Source organism: Micropterus salmoides, unplaced genomic scaffold, assembly GCF_014851395.1.
Source record: "Micropterus salmoides isolate LMB-PRFRI ecotype aquatic unplaced genomic scaffold, ASM1485139v1 Ms_hic_scaffold_13, whole genome shotgun sequence".
NCBI classification, from domain to species: domain Eukaryota; kingdom Metazoa; phylum Chordata; class Actinopteri; order Centrarchiformes; family Centrarchidae; genus Micropterus; species Micropterus salmoides.
In genome coordinates, this window is record NW_024040374.1 from 30,894,442 (window position 1) to 30,911,614 (window position 17,173).

The following is a 17,173-nucleotide window of genomic DNA, read 5'->3' on the forward strand; positions in this document are numbered from 1 at the left end:
TCTAAAATGTGGAGACAGACTGACAAGGCGAGAGGCCGAAAGAGGCAATAATTATATTGTCTTTTAATAAACAATACCCTTTTCTTTTTTTTGTTAGCACAAACCTCGAGACAGACAACACCGCTGGGAGGTGGGGAGAAGGTGTACAGCCACTGATATATTAGACGTCGTACTAACTCACCGGTACTCCGAGTGCTAACTACTGTGAAGGGAAGGGAAGGACGAGCTGTGGTAGGTTTGAGTTTAAGAAAAAGGAAGGAGAGTATGATTGGAGCAATGAGAAAAAAAGGGGAGGGGGGGGGGGGCTATCATCTTTAAGTAACAAGGTAACAAGGGCCCTTGTCTGACCCCACCCCACACACACACACACAAGCGCGCGCACACACACACACACACACATACACACACACACTCCTTCTTAGTGACTCAGTCACCACGGCAACAGAGCAGAGGGTATATCTTGGACGTGTTGTGCATTGGAATGCTGAGTCCCTGCTGCCACCACGGTGTGGCATACACTTGTCTGCACACACACACACACACACACACACACACACATTAGTATTAGTGGCCATGAACAACTCTCCCGAATCTTCCAAAGACACACACAAGAAGCCTTTAACCTCAGCCACTGATGTCATAAACAGTTACACTGATCACATACTGTATTTACCTCATTCAGCTCATCACTTACATCATTTTCTTGTCAGGAGGGTGTTTGTTTAATATTCATACTGCCCTCAGCCAGTCAAACTTAACAAACACTAAAACTTATTAGAGTGTTTTTTCTTAACATAATTCTAAAATATATCAAATATTTGCTGATTCCATTAGCTGAAAAGTGACATTTTGTATTTAAACACTAATTTGTCTTAAAAGCTGCACCAGACAGCTCGACACAAGGGGATGGACTGGAAGAGGGTGTTTGTCGAGTTTCTAACCCACAAATCCTTTAGGGTGACACCAGCAAATTAAATGGCTTCTTCTTAGTGTGTTGGAAGGATGGAGGTAGTGAACAAGTAAATATGGAGGCAAAAGTGCACCAGTGGAATAATTAAAGACTTCCCCATCAGTTTGGATCAATTACTTAAGTGATACATGGGTAAAATGTGTACACATTTGTAATGCTATTTAATTGTTCTGTTTTCAAATATTGAATGAATGAATGGATATTTGGATGATTAAGACTTTAGCCTTTTGTCATTTCACAGTTACTCCCCAGCTTTAGTGTTTACAGTTTATGTTTCATCCAACATACTTAAAGATGGCTCTCTTTAAATCAAAGACAAAAATCTGTTGTGTTGAATGTCTTGAAATTAAGAAAGACGTTGTTAAATAAAGAGAGCTATCTGTATTATGTGGACATCGTGTTAATATATAGAGTAAAACGTGGACAAAAACACTTTCAGTATGATAGGATGACACAGCAGAAAATGCATTTTTTTATTAGTCGAAAAAGTATGATTTGCATTTTATTAATTGAAACTAATTTTCTCTTAACCCCTCTTACAATTGTTATTTTAAGATATCCTCTATCTGATAAAATACATGTGACCGGTAAAAAACGTCTAATTTCAGTGGCACCTAGCATGTTTTTAATCTGCTTTAAAATGAAAGAAGGTGTAAAGGACCTTATGCAACAACATAAGTCTTACCCGCTGTCTGTAATAAATTTGTTACATCACCCATTTTTGTTGCAATTTTATCACACAGTTTTAGGAAAATAAGTACATAATATTGTTGAAAAAGATTGGGAACGACGGAAGAAAAGGGGAGGATGAAAGAGAAGAGCCGAGTACACAGAAGATCTATATAAAGCAGAACAGAGGGGGGAAGAATAGTATCAGAGTGGAAGGTAAGGGCAGAAAAAAGAAGAGAAAGCGAGCTGTAAGAGAAGAAAAAATAAACAGGATAAAGGAGAGGATTGGAAGGGGTTTGGGTAAAGGGTGAGACAGCCGAATAATGACAGAGAAAAAGAGAGACGGGAGGTGGGAGGTGGGCACTTGCTTTAAAGGCTTTAGATGGACAGACTGCAGGCATCAGCAGGATTGACAGATGAATCCCCAGTGGTGCCATGCTAGCTAAAACTGGCCATTGGAGGCACTGAGGGAATTCCCAGTGGTGTCAGGCCAGGTCAGCTGTACACAAAGTGCACACAAATGATATATATGAATTTTTATCCAAGTCTGGCACTAGACAATCAGGCTGATCCCTGTCAAGCGTTTGTTTTATCATCACCGTGCGGCATCATTAGAACAAAAAAATATATATAATTAACATCACAGAAGTATGTTAGCACTGACTACATACTTTGACCAGGAAAAATGTGTGTATTTCAAATAACAATAATACAGGCACATGTTTATATAAACACATGATTTTTATGAAAGCTTTCACATTTACTGTTACACAGGAAGAGATGCATTTCACACGAATGGTTAGATAAGAATTAATAAAGGAACTATAGTTAGCAAAGACTGCAATAGCCACACTATCTGGACAAGACAAGACTGTCAGCTGCTGTGCCTGTGCTAAGACTCTAACTTCAGTCATATAAAGAGACATCTCTTGAGCTGTCTAAAACCGCAACAAAAAGAGAAAAATAGCATCTTGCAGACAACAGCTTAAAAGTCCAATGTGTAATTGCAGGAAACATTAATCTCTATCGTTTTTGAATGCCGCTGTATAAAATTATCCCTCAAACTCGTCCATGCAGCCAAATGCTTGCAGCATGTTAGAAATGCAAAGAGGGAGCACAGTGCTGCCTCTCCAAAATGGACCAGGCGGATCATAGTCTATGATAATTCACTGTAGCCTACAGACAACATTAACATAGTGTATTCCTCCTGGGTGAGCATCATTCTAAAGTTCTGCATTACAGACATGTGACCTCACTTCAACAAAGTTGGCAGCGAGCAACTACATAAAAGCCTTACCAGCTCTTCCAGCTCGATGCCTGCAGTGTTTCTGGACTCCTATCCACCTGTTGAAGCAACCTTGAACTAGAATTTCACTGGGCATGTATTCAATATTTCTGGCGTAGATGTACAAGTACATTTTCAAAGAAACCACACAATTCAAGTGTAAACTGGCTATTTAGTCACATATCTCAGTTTTATTCTGACAGTAAGCTCATGTTCTGTTAACATATGACCATCATAAATTATCATAAGGTGAATAATGTAGCTTTGTCCAGTAAATGTACAAACAAATCTTTTCTTTCAAACCAAATATTTAGGCAGAACTGACCAAATCATCATTGTCACTAAAGGAACCAGTAGCTTTGGTGACTGAGAGGAGCCGTGAAACACAGAGCGGTCCTTCCTCATTAAACATTTATTAAAATACTGCAAAAGCCACTGAAAAATTCAGGATTGATAACAGACAGAGCTGGCTACCAGAAGAGGAGAGACTCTGCTTCCAGTGTGACAGAGGACCGGTAGAGACAGATGTGTACCTCAAGCCCTATATATAAGACCTTAAGAGAAAAACACTTCGCAAACATTTCCCAAATATACCCCGAATTCAAATTTATATCAGACACACAGAAACTCCCCTATTTACTGGGAGAAATGCCAGAATGCCAAATCATTGCAGTAAAATATATCTCCTTATACCACGAACTGAGGACAACCAGTGGACACTCAGACTAGACTGATAACTGACTGATTACGTTTTATAGGTTGACTATGTAACAACTGTCCAGTGACTAACTCTGGCGCATTTGCATCTATGCTAATTAATGTGCACTGTACCTGTTAAAATTAAACTGATTAAAAAACTAAAACTAAAAAACAAATATATTGAATAATTATCCTGTAAAATTCTAAAATTATTATCATTATTTTAATTGTTTGTTGTTTTCAAAATTGTTCCTTTATTTGTTTTGTATTTTATTTCACATGTGACACTGTTTTATTTTATTTTTTGTCTAATACACACACTCACATGCACGTTTACTGTTTTATTTACTTTATATATATAAATTGTATTTTTTAACACACAGAAACACATACTTTTCCCTGTTTTATTTGCTTTTTTTAATGACGTCTGAAATTAATTGCTCTTATGTAAATTATTTGTAGCTTTTATACAATAATAATATTGTTATTTTACATTCCGCCAATAAAGCTGAATTGAATTGAACTGAATTGATAACAGTCACAAGTAGTTAGCTGCAGAGGTATAAACCTTATGAACAGTGACTGTAGAGGCCTGAAGTGAACAACTGAACCTTCAGTTCAGTTGTTCACTTCAGGCCTCTACAGGCTGAATCAGTACACATCATGAGCGAGTTTCACTTTTCTGATGTATTTACTTACTTACTCAAAACTCAGCAGCAAGAGTTCTCACCTCCACCAGGCGTTCTGCTCACATTACTCCGGCGCTTCATGACCTTCACTGGCTACCCGTGGCATCACATATCCACTTTAAGGTATTGCTTCTAACATTTAAGGCATTAAATGGTCTTGCACCCCCACATTTGTCTGATCTACTTTTCACCTACCGCCCTGCACGGTCTCTCAGATCATCTGAACTTGGTTTATTGTCCATCCCTCGTTTCCGGTTGTCTACAGTAGGTGGAAGGTCATTTAGTGTTAATGCTCCAAAATTATGGAATTCACGGCCCCTTTCACTTAGAAATATTTCATCTCTGGCTACATTCAAGACACAGTTAAAACATATCTATTTAACATGTATTTCGTTTAATTGTGACTTTATGTATCCTATGTGATTGTAAGTTGTGTGTTGGTGTGTAAATGTACCATGTAAAGACCTTGAGCTCTGGAAAGGCGCTATATAAATAAAACTAATTCTTCTTCTTCTTCTACTTATGTCTATTTGAATGGTGCTTATGAAAGAAAAAGTGTACAAAAAGATTTGAATCTGCACAGTAATTCATCCAGCCTCCAGGATGCTTCATTGACCCTGCCACAGCTAAGCTCACATCTTTTCCCCTTTCCCCTCTTGATTTATACCTGTTTTCCACAAAAAACACCCTTGCACAAAGATAAAATGTAGGATTAGGCACATTATGTAAAGCATTACCCATCCTACAAAACAGAGTGGGAATTAAAGTTCTTGTCTGATGATGGGGCTAAATTGTTTAAATGGTAGTCAGGAATTCACGGACACAATAACAAAGTGTCACTGGACAAGGGTGGTTGAGGTCAGTGTGTCTGCGGATTAACTTTTATTTATTTACTTTGTCCCAAGTACCTGCAGTAAACTAGTGTGAGTGTTGCACTGTCAGATTAGAATAACTAGCATGTCAGACTGAACTACAATGTCTGATGTGACCGCTTCACATTTGCAGTACATGTTCAGTTTTTCAGCAATTCAGTACTTAAAGGTGGAGTATGCGAGTGTAATCCAAGCATGTCTTTTGTCAAAATCAGTGAATATCTCCTCACAGTCGGCTAGCCGCCTGTTCTGCATTTGCGCTGAAAATAAATCCGATGTTTCTATACACTGGCTCAGACCGAGCCACACAACCCATTACTTATAGTTCATTTAGTTATAGTTGCTGTTGCTGTGATGTTAGCTATAGTAGCAGGAGAGTTGTGAGTAGAGCTGTCTGGACCTGGTGTGGTGGCTCTGGGACCGTCTCATCCTCTCTGCATGTTAGCTTTGCAGCAGCAACTGCAACGACAGTATGCTAACCCACAACTTAGCTAACGTTTGTATTACTTGCTGTGTTGTTGTTCACTCCATTCATAGTTTTGAGTCACGTGACATGCGCGGTGACCTACTAAGCAGCTCACACTGCGACATCCCCGTAGAGGCGGAGCAAAAGCAGTCGAATTTCATCTGGATCACCTTTCAACTTAAGAAAAAAGAATAACGTTACAGCATCCGCTGCTGCATTTCTACCGTTAAAAACCGCCAGCTCCCTGCCGCCGCTCAACTGCAGTAATTGTTTACTTTTACCTTCTGGGGGATCCCTGATTGAACACAGCCCAGGCTTGTCTCCTCGATTAGTAAATCCGAAAGCACAACAACCATCCAACATTTTGGCAATGCAAAAAGTAACAAACTCAAAGTAACAGTGTATCACTTGCTTACTGGTTGGCAGGCAGCGGAAAATAACGTCTTTTTGCCTGTTTTCATTGGAGTGTGACGTCACATGTAAACTATGAATATCAGGTACTTGTTATGTGTTGAAGTCATTTAAGTCTAATTAGCTGTCTTCCAACTCCAGACTCAGGTAAAAGTGCATCTTCAGAAACAAACTTTAAAAAGATGAAACTAAATAACATAGTTTGGAGCAATATAACTTTCCCTGAGAAACAAACAAAAAAGAGAAATCTGTTTCAAAGTCAAGTGTGGATAAGAGCTCTGTGGGTCTTCAGGGAATCGCTTTGACTCACAAACAGCATATCAGACTCTGCACTGACGACTAAAAAGGCGCCTTCTTTCCAGAGCTGTCTTTACAGCGTCATGTTTCTGATACTCTATGTTGTTAAGTTTTAGCTGTTTAAGAAACCTTTACATAATATTGCACATTGCACATCTTTCACTATGAGATTTATCACATGTTCAAGCTCAACAATATATAAAACCGTTTCAATGACTGACACAGCGTCCATAGAGGTTTTTTGTGTGTGGTACATATTTATATGAAACTGCGTTCCTTTTCAGGCCCAAAGGAACAGATGTAATAGATATCAAAGTAAATCCTCTGAGCAGGAGAAACAGCAATCATTGCACCTCAAGAATCTGGAAAATATGTATTGGAGTGAAAAAATTCACTCCATCGCACTTGGGAACAGTGCTACATATCAGCAGCTACACAACTGTAGGCTTTTGCTAATATAACCACGGCTCAGCAACAGTATCAGCTGATTCTAACACATTTCTCTGAAATGAGACACTTCACTCCTTTTAACAAGCCAGTTCTTTGTAGGTATCACTTCTAGCAAATTAACGACATTGAGTCGTGTGATTTATGATCACGTACAGATCTTTGCAAATGTGTGACTTAACTGTGTCTCATCATCAGTCTTCAGACTCTCCAGCATAAAAACCACAAATCAAATTGCCTACAGGTTATAACTTAGAGGCAGGACTTCACATTTTATTTTGCTCGCACACCACAGAAGCACTGCAACTTCCTCCCATGGTGAAGAGGCGGTTATATCGGGACTTGTTCTCCTTGTCACTTCTTATTAAAACTCTGCTTATTCAGGTGGCCGAGAATCAATTAATTATCGCTTAGACGTCATTAGTTTCACACAAACTCTCCTCAAGTAGGAAAACAATCATCACTGTTACTGCTTCATTAGCTGACTAAAAATGTTGACGCTCGTTTTCTCTCAGACACCGTTTAAGTTAAAAATCACCAGTCAGGGGCATGAAGCATCTGCCAATAGGTAAATTAATTATGTCAATGTGATGAGGTGAGTTGAGCTATCATGACAAAGAGAGACATCCCTTTCTTCTAAATGGCTGGAGATGTTTCAGTCAGTGACAACCAGATAGCGTGCAGCTACACAGGGAGACAATGCTTATTTATGTGATATCTTATTCTCTATAGGATGAAGTGAGCGCAACATGTTTTCTAGAGCTGAACGATTTGTTAATATCAGCTCCTCTGTGAGTAGCACATGTTGAGAATTCTGGCTTTCTTGACCTTTTTTGTGTGTCTAAATATTGCTTGTCTTCTACCTTCTTAAGCTATTTTGTACGGATGATTGATGGTCATTAAGTTCATTTGGTAACTTGTTTTTGTATTATATATTTATTAAACTTTATTGTTATATTTGTGAATGAAGAAGCTTAACAAAAGTTTAATCAGAGAGACTGTTTATTTTTACTTTTCTTTCCTTTCCCACTTCCAACTCAATCAGCTGAGTTCACACAAGTTCATCCAGTCCAATTTTGACACGACTAGCTTTTAAAGAAAGCCTTTAAAGAAGACCTATTATGCTTTTCTATATTTTATCATTTATCTATAATGTTACAATGTTGGATGTTCATGTTAAACATGCCCAAAGCTTCAACTAATGAGGTTAAAGAATTTAAAAGAATCCCTGTGAGCAAAACCTCAGATTTCCTCCTGTTCTAAACGCTCTGTTTTGAACTGCTTTCGTAGCAATCGTAGTTACTTCAGTAGTTGATGTTACACCGCATGGACCTGATGGCCATTGATCTTAGAAAAATGGAGAGAGGTCCTCAGGAGTGTGTTTCAAGCACTTTCAAGAGTGCAATTTGCTACCAGCCATATCTCCGCACGTTATGAGTATATCTGGCAGGACGCCAACAGTGGAAACAGCTGAGTTACAAGTTCGCTACGTCAGAACTTATTTGCCAAAATGGTTTCCGTTGCCGTTTCCATCAACCTTTTCTAATGTGGTACTCCAAAATGCGCATTAAAAAAGTTGATGGAAACACATCTAGTCTGTACTGCTCAGCGGCACCAACAGCATGGTAACGTGCTTCAGGTCTTGGCCAATCAGAAGAAAGTGGGCTTTGAAAGGGGGGGCATCTAGAGCTTGTTTCAGACAGAGGCTGAAATGAAGGCATACATGAACGGCCAGTAAAAGATAGAAAATGATTTTTTTGAACTTTGAACCATGAACAGGAAATGCAGTATAATAGGTCTCCTTTAAAGTCTACCAAAGCAGGAAAAGGTGAAGTCTTCAAAAAACTTTTGATAAGAATGAGACATGAGTACCTTTTGGGGTGGGGGAGTGGCATTGTGTGTCTTTATTTGATAGAGCAGTGGATAGACTGAGGAAAGAGAGAAAGAGATGGCTCTACCAACTGAGCTAAGCTTCCCATGCCTTCTGTTGTCCAAATCATATACTATTGACTGATGTCAGGATTTCCTACTTTGTATGGACCCACAAATTTGATGAATGACGTGAAGTCTATACATGAACCTTCATGGGCACATGCTGAGTATACCTGACGAAGATGTGAAGTCAAAGAGGTGGTTCAAATCATTGCAGCTGTCCTAAATAAATCTATTTGAGAGGACCAATTCAGCGTCTGGGTGGCTTTCTCAAAAACAGGCTCTGTAAACATGCCACCAACTGTCCAGTGATGAAGGAAAGTGAAAGACTGGCGTCACATGCTGACTTTTAGGGAGCCGTCTTGGAAAAAACTAGGCTCAGTTGTCCCCTAAAATCACTCTGGCTTGTCTCCTACCAGTATTTACCATCTTTCTCGTTCTTCCTCTATGCAGCAGCTGCAGACTTTACTTATTGACATCGGTAAGTCTGACTATTTCAGTTTTAAGCCAAATAGCTGTTTATTTCCACACAGAACACAGCTATTGCATACAGACAAACAAGCAGCAATTATTTGTGATCCGTTCTTCCCTTTTTCCAGTGCCCACCATTGGTGAAAAGAAAAGAGACAAGCAAAATAAGGATTACCTCAGCAAGGTGACTGGCCAATTTGAGTTCACTGTCAAATTGGTAAAAAGAAAGGCAGCTGTGGTGGGAAGTGATTTCAAGCCTTGGTTGTGCAAAAAAAATACATTCTTTTTTCTTCGACAACCTCTCTGGTTTGTTGAGAGTTGTTTGTTTTCATAAAAGCTGGTACAACGAGTGTAAGCTTGCTGTTTTTAGAAATTGAAATGCCATTGATTGCCCCTGTATGCTCTGCTGGAATACTGGTGTTGAGAATGGATGACCATTAAATGAAATGCTTCATACACAGTAAGTAATACTCATTGAAGTGCCATAGTAGCCTGTTTAAATGAAGGAGCGTCCCTAAACAAGAGCATATCTCTGTGCCTCCTTCATTGTTTTCTATTTTTCTATTCGGGGTAGCGGTGCCACTGGACTGCAGGCCTTTAGGTGCAGTATAAAGGAGAAGGGGATGATTGAGTTGCATCAACAGTCGAAACCTTTCCTAACCCCTGTAGCTGGCAGGTGATCACAATAAAGAAAGAAAAAGAGCAGGTAATTTGGCTTCTTTTGACTCCAGGCAATCCTTCTGTATTTTCTAAGAGCTTCAGACTGGAGCAGGGAGGAGGAAGAATAAGCAGTGGAAAAGGGTCTGCTCAGACTAATTGCCTAAGCGGCAGATCAATATCTGAGCTAAGAAGGAAAGACCACAGCTCAGTGACAAGGCCGCCAATAGGTCCCAGGAGTTCAAATGTTCCCCTGGGTTGGGATTTGTCATTCTTACTGGAGCAGTGAAATCAAAATGGTTGTCCAGAAAAATATGGTTCCTGATCAGTTGTTGTCAATCTGGGAGATTGAACATCTCAGGGTGGGAGCGCTAGCCTACAGTCAATTTAAACATTTAAGTAAAATTCCTTGAGGCAATAAATATCTGACTCCAAATTTGTTTTATTGTAAGAAAGAATGAGATGTGCACATAATTGGTGGACTATGTGCAATTTTGAAACTGCATACCTCCTGCATGCTGTCTTGACAGTCAGAAATGGCTACAGAAAACTACTGGTCATATTTTTAAAAAGCCGCTTTGATCACAGTAGCACGTCATTCACTGTGCCACACAATAGATGTTCAGGTGAATATGTTTATAATTAGGTAATAGGTTAAGTCTTTTTTGTCATGCCATACCTGCCCACTAAATGCGAGAGAAATAAGAGAATTTGACACTCCCATGAATCACCCTCTTAGCTAGCTGCGCTGCATTGGTTAAATAGTCCAAAAACTCCTACACTGTGTGTTCAAAGGGTTTCCTGATCTGACGCTCTTATTAGCAGTATAACATAATTTGTCAATGCCTTCCAAAGAGATTACAAATTTTCAGAAAAGACATTTTCTGATCTGACACCGCGATTGTTCATTTTTGCTTATGTTTAGGAGAACACAAAGACTTGGTTAGGGAAAGATCATGGTTTGTGGAACAATCAGGTCCATGGCAGCTATGCCTGTTTCAGTGTTCTAACCTGCCTATATCTGACTGACTGCCCCTTCCTACTAACCCCCTGCCTGATGTACAAATAAATATATTTGCTCTGCCTGAGTCTGTGTTTTCAGTCCTCTTTTGCCCGCTCCTTCACATAAAACGCACATTTCACACATGTCACACTTTTGTTTACTGAATAACAGAGAGTGCAGTAAAACCAAATATTCCAATTCTCATGGGGGGGCAGATATCAAAGTGCTGTTAAATCAAACTGCGTGCATGCAGGCAGCCCAGCTTTTACATTTCTTCCTGTTTAATTCAAAAGCTGTTCGCTTTAAAGTGCCACCCAGGTATTAACACACTCATTTGATTAGAGGTTTTCCAGAAGGACATCATTTTCATAACAGAGGGCTCCACTTGGGGCCCAAGGTGATCATTAAAAAAAATCACAACTGACTGCATTCATTTTACAGTACTTTACAGTGTCCAGTCAACAATGGTGACAGTGGTGAATAGAATCTCTCAGGCTGGAAAAGCCTCATCCGCAGTATATTTCTTTTTTGGTGATTCTCTGTTGTAATATAAACCTCAATGAGGGATAACATTTGGTGAGAACGTGTGGTATGTATGGGCAGATGAGTCTTCATGAGTACACAAATTGCTGCTCCAAAGCAACCTTAGTGAGGAGGATTCCGCACACTACAGCTATAATTTTGGGGAGTGCAGACTCCACACAAATGAAGGGAAATCAAACAGCAATTGTCTGCTGATGGAATGTACAGTGAACATCATTAATTCCTGTTTTTGTGTGTTGACAATTATCCCATTCAGAGCCTGGCGTTCTACAAAATAACATGCTGCATCTGCCATCTCAAACATTATTAGAAATATCTTTATACAGCAGGTCAGGCCACTGCCAAACAAAAAGGAGGTCTTTGAAACGGGCTGATTTCAGTTCCTGCTGTGGAAGTGCAAAGCGGGAGGGAGGTGGAAGTCTCTCTCTCTCTCTCTCTCTGCTGGGGTTTGAAAGGATATGGCTGGACGACGGCTGTGACGGGTTGGGTGGGAGGTGGGCTCGCAGACTAATTGCCCGGAGCATGGCAGGGTGATAAAGCGACAGGCCGAGCAGAGTGACGGCCGCGGCAGTGAAAAGACCCCGCTCATAGCAACACCATAAAAGCTAATTACTGCCATACAAAGAGCTGCCCCTGCCATAGTGCCATTTTGAAAAGAGCAGAGAGAAAAACAGTGAGCGAGAGGGAGTGAAAGAGACGAACAAGTGAAAGAACCCGCAGCAATAAAGACTTAACCAGTAACAATTAGTCTCCAGTGCTGCTAATGAGAAAGCCAAGATAAATTGGGAAGCCACATTTAAACATCCAGGGCTCAATACTCTGCCTTCCCAAGTCCTCCTAAAGAAGAGAGAGGGAGGTAAAATACCTCCCTGCCCTGTGTGGGTAATAAAGTCTTGAGCCTTGGTGAGTTACCTTGAGCTACCTTTTACAGAGTGGAGGGATACTCTCCAGGGGAGACAGGGGCAGTGCGGTTCAATAGGCAAAACAAATGGCTAGAGGATTTGTTACATATAGCACCACTATTCAGATAGATGACATTGAGGTTGTAATGCACCATGGAGAAAAACATGGGAGATGCATTAGTATGTACTTGGATTGGCCCGGGGTGTGAGAAGTCAAACAGCTTGATGTACTGTGCAATTGGCAGGAGATTGGCATGGATTCAGCATGCCCTCTTTTTAATGTAAAGTGCTGTATGTTTAAGCTGGCAGCTTATGATTTTAATGAAACGCAAAATTAAGCGTTAGTGTTTTCACTGCTAAACCAATGCTGTGGACTGAAGTAGCCGTTAGCGGACATATTTATTTTACTGCTACTTGGCGTACGTTTGGTGAGGCAGTATGGGAACGCTGGCATGCTAATGTGCTGCTGTGGTATACAGGCACTAAACCCTCTGCTTGATTTAAAACCAGGCAGGACGGCATTAGCACAACAGGGATGGGAGAGCAATGAGAAAATATAAAGATAAAATACACCTTGATGTCATTTAATGAGCGAAAGGCCAAAAGTCTCTCCATCTCTCTGCTTACCCTGGATCATTGGCCAGGCGGCCAGAGTAAGATCAGCCAATTAAGGTCCAGTCAGACAGGAAGTGATGTGGTCACATCTATGTCTGTTAGGTTTGACCACACATGCTGCGTCTACACTATCCAGTTGGACCAGAAGGTTTTAGTTGAACAGTCAGTCTGTAGTGTTAAGTTAAGTTTTAGCATGTTTTGTACTACCCTGGATGTTTTGAGGGAAAATTCCTCCTGGATGTTATTTGCATATATTTTCACCAAAATGTGTATTTTTCTAAAAACCATTGCGACAAGGAAGTATTTAACGCTGTGTGAAAAATACTGTTCTGCAATTTATTTAATATTCATTGCAGGTCAGACAAATATATGGATTATTATAATATTGAGAATTAAAAATATTTAAAAACAGAACATTAAAATGTCTTCAATTAAGAATTAAATAATCCTGCAATCCTAAAAGATTCTTAAGATTGTTGCAGTATATAATCCTTTATTTCATACAATGTGGATATCTGGAAAAATCAATAGAAGCACATTTCTGAAAAGAAGTGTTGATGAAGAACTTAAACATTTTAAATGGTGAATTACTTTGATTATAAACATTTCAGTTGGCATAGGTCCTGGACAGCATAAATATTGTTGACCCGAGAGGAAGAAATCATTGAGCCCTTAAAAACAGCCAGAATCAATATTTTTACAGAACAATGTATGAATTGACAATATGTGAAAAGAATACGACAATGTGAAAGGGTTAGCTCATAGTGATAAACCTACAGAAAATAATCGTTTAGCAGCCTGCAACTTTAAAGTCCGGGTTCACTCTCATCGCATTTATCAGCTAAAGAGCAAGTTATTTCCTTCAGGAGTTGGTAGAGACCAAAAATAGAGTGACAGGCATTCGCCAGGTCCAAATGAATGATGATGTTGCTCCGTAAACTGCAAGATGTGTAAATAAGCAACTGCCTCCAGCTCTCCATAGCAATATAAGGGCTGATATGTCTGTGTTGTCACTTGTTTCTGCTGCCTCCATGTGGGCAAAAACATTTTCTTGCAGGTCGAACAAGTGTTGCATATCTTCATGTATCCATGATAGGTGTTTCATTTTAAACAGATATATTGTAAATATCTTCTCATGTTTTTTTTCATATTTTTTATTTATATTCTTGACTTTTGCAGCACTTGCTTATTATTATTTAGATTTTTTACTCAGTGTAAACATTTATAATCTTTGGGAGAACCTACAGAAAGGGATATGGTAAAATCTATACAGAAGAAACCTGGGAGAAATGGCAAATATGGAAGGCATGTGACAAGTTTTTACTCCCAAGTCATCAAATACTGCCACTTCAAAATATGACGCTGTAGTTACCCTGACATTTCTCGCAGGGCTCTGCAGTCAAGTTAACAACAATAAATAAGCTACGTCATGCTACACTTACAAAATAATGTATGTGTCGATAAAGTTGTGAAACAGTCACACTTTGGTTAGGTTTACTGTGCGTTCAGAGCAAATGTGAAGTGAGGATTGGGGGTGGCGCAGTTACTTACAAAGTCAATGCAAAGATGCAGAGAGACACGATTTCCTGTCAGGCGGTGAGGAGGAGGCGCTGCCGGTGACGCAAAGGCGTTTGCGTGAGCTGAAAATGTTCAGCTTGCATGACGCTGTGTCGCTAAAGCCTATCAGTTTGGTGACTATCTGAACGTCGACAGCTGAAGAGTGTTGTTTGGAGAGGACTGGGCAGAGTGGAGACACAGAATCTCTGCTGACCAACAGACAGCTCCTGAGTGATGGGAGGCTGTGGAGGAGAGAGTCCCCGAGCTTTTGGACAAATAAACACCCATTGTCGGACTGGATTCAGCTGCTACATCTGCGCCATTTACCTGCAGGAGGAGCTCAGCTTTATGTTTGTTTTTTTCCCCCTTGTTTTTTAGGGCATTAAAACCTTGACCTTTCTTCACTTGCGCTTCTCAACAGCGGGCCGGTATGTTTCCGCTGTTGTTGTTAGCGTCAGTGGGCACGCCTACCTTTGTGGGAATACTACTTCATATTACTTTAAAAAAACAGCCAAAACTGAACATTGCTTGGAGAAAAGTAAGCGAGGAAGTTGAAGTAGCTGGTATGGGGGTGGCGCAATGGATGACTATGCCTTTGGTGTGAGATACCTGGGTTCAATCCCCCATTGTGACCCATCCACCATTGTGTCCCTGAGCAAGACACTTGAGAGGCATGCGACCTCTGACATGTATAGCAATTGTAAGTCGCTTTGGATAAAAGCGTCAGCTAACTGACAAAGCATGGATTCATGTTTACCAAATCGGCAATCATTTTGATCCGTTGATTGCAATTAAATCACAGCAGTTTGTTTTCATACCGCTGTATTAATTGCGGGTTGTGTTTATTCGCATTGGATTTTGCGTGAAGTACATTAAGCACATTCACTTACGTACATTATTAAAAAGAAATCATTTACATTGGTTGGTTTCACACAGGACTTGAACAGCGGCCTCCTGGGTTAAAGTCCTGTGTTAGTTTGTTCCATCCATCCATCCATCCCTCTACCCCGCCTCTCCACACTTGGACTTTCTCGCTCTCTATACGACCTCACCTGACGTTGGGCACGTCCAGAAATGATGCTAAAAGGGTACCTACTGCATCATATTTTGCAGCGGAGGGCCACTGATAAATTTGCAGCATTTGAAGACTTGGGAGTGAGACCGGGTCGATAAAGTACATATTGCCTTTCTTTTCCCTATACACCCCACCATACACACACGTCATAGAGGCCCTCAGAAGTCTACTTGTGTCCAACAGTCAGCGAGCTCTCTTTGATAGTGACATCCTGGAGAGAAGGAAAGAAGCACCAATCCCAGCAGGCCCTGACTGTAATGAGGGGGCAATGAGGTTTGAAGCTGCTCATTACCAATACCTAGAGCTACAAGGAAGCCAGGCAGACAGCCGCCAAGGCAGGAAAGGACCATGGGTGGCCAAATGGGGGACCAGGAATATATATCACTGCCAGGTTTTCAAATGACAGTGAGTTTTACTTCAACATAGGTTCCTTTAACCTTGCCTTAAAACTGCTAGTTGAGTGAAATAAAACACAGAGCATTTAGACAATTAATGCATTCCTCGTCAAAAATTATTATACCATAATGATGTGCTAAACTTTGGTGTAGTAACAGTATCTTTAAATGTGACCGTTTTCTTGAAAAAACAGTGGGAGGATTTAGAGTGTACCCCACAATTTTAGTTTTCTCAAGGTGGAAAAAGCCCTGAAAAATCAGCTAGACTATCATGGGACACCAAAGACACCACTGGCTGGCTCTGATGAATTCAGATTTCACAATACGAGTAACAGAGTGTATCTACCGCTGGGGGAAGCAAAAAGTTTTGTTTAAGTTTACTCCTTCCAGGACAAAACATTCTCACTCCCGACTCGTTAGATATGGACGCTGGGTCAAGACCCCTTGGTGTCGCTTTTTAACGCCCTGGGTAAATGTTTTTCAACATTTAGGGCTTGGCGGGAAATTTAGCAACGGTTATAAGCAATTAATATGAAACGTTGCAATTTGGTTAGATTTAGGCACCAAAATTACTTGGGTTAAAATAACTACATTACATCAGTTAACTTACATAAGTTAAGTAACGTTATCTACGTAACTTACGCAATTAACGTAACCTACATAACTTAAATTAAAACATGCTGGTATCATATCTGTACCTACTATTAAATTTTGGTTAAATTTCAGACATTAAGCACTAGCCTTACTTCAAAAGTGCGGGGTCTACTACTGATAAAGCCGAGGAAATCCTTAAATTGTGTCACAGATATTATTGCAATTTATTTTATTCTCAGTTAACGTCACAGCTTGAATACTGGAGATTGAGACACAGATTTAGCAATTCATAATTTCTCTGAGGTTTGACTGCCCTGTTATTATATTTAATATCGTATAATCATATCATGTATGTATGATGGTGCCACAGATATAACTTCAATTCAATTTGAAGGAAGTAATAGCACCATTAAAATAACAAGTGTGCTTGAGGTCCTTGACATTGGCGGAGACTGAGTCATGAAGGTGTCGTTTTTCTCTTCCAGCACCATGTTGGGAGGCCAGTGTGCTATACAGCTAAGCTTCAGTATGTAGCTATTATAGTAAAAGTACAGCCACGGATATATGTAATAACTGTACTTTGCTTGCTTGAGCAGAAACAGAGCAAATCTATGCGCAAGCAGG

The 17,173-nt window shown here is 40.1% G+C and overlaps 1 protein-coding gene across 1 annotated transcript in view; it reads right to left on the minus strand.

The window, feature by feature from the left end:
• Window positions 1-17,173, minus strand: part of nlgn1 (neuroligin 1) — a 348,698-nt gene that overhangs the window by 247,196 nt on the left and 84,329 nt on the right. The window lies entirely within an intron of this gene.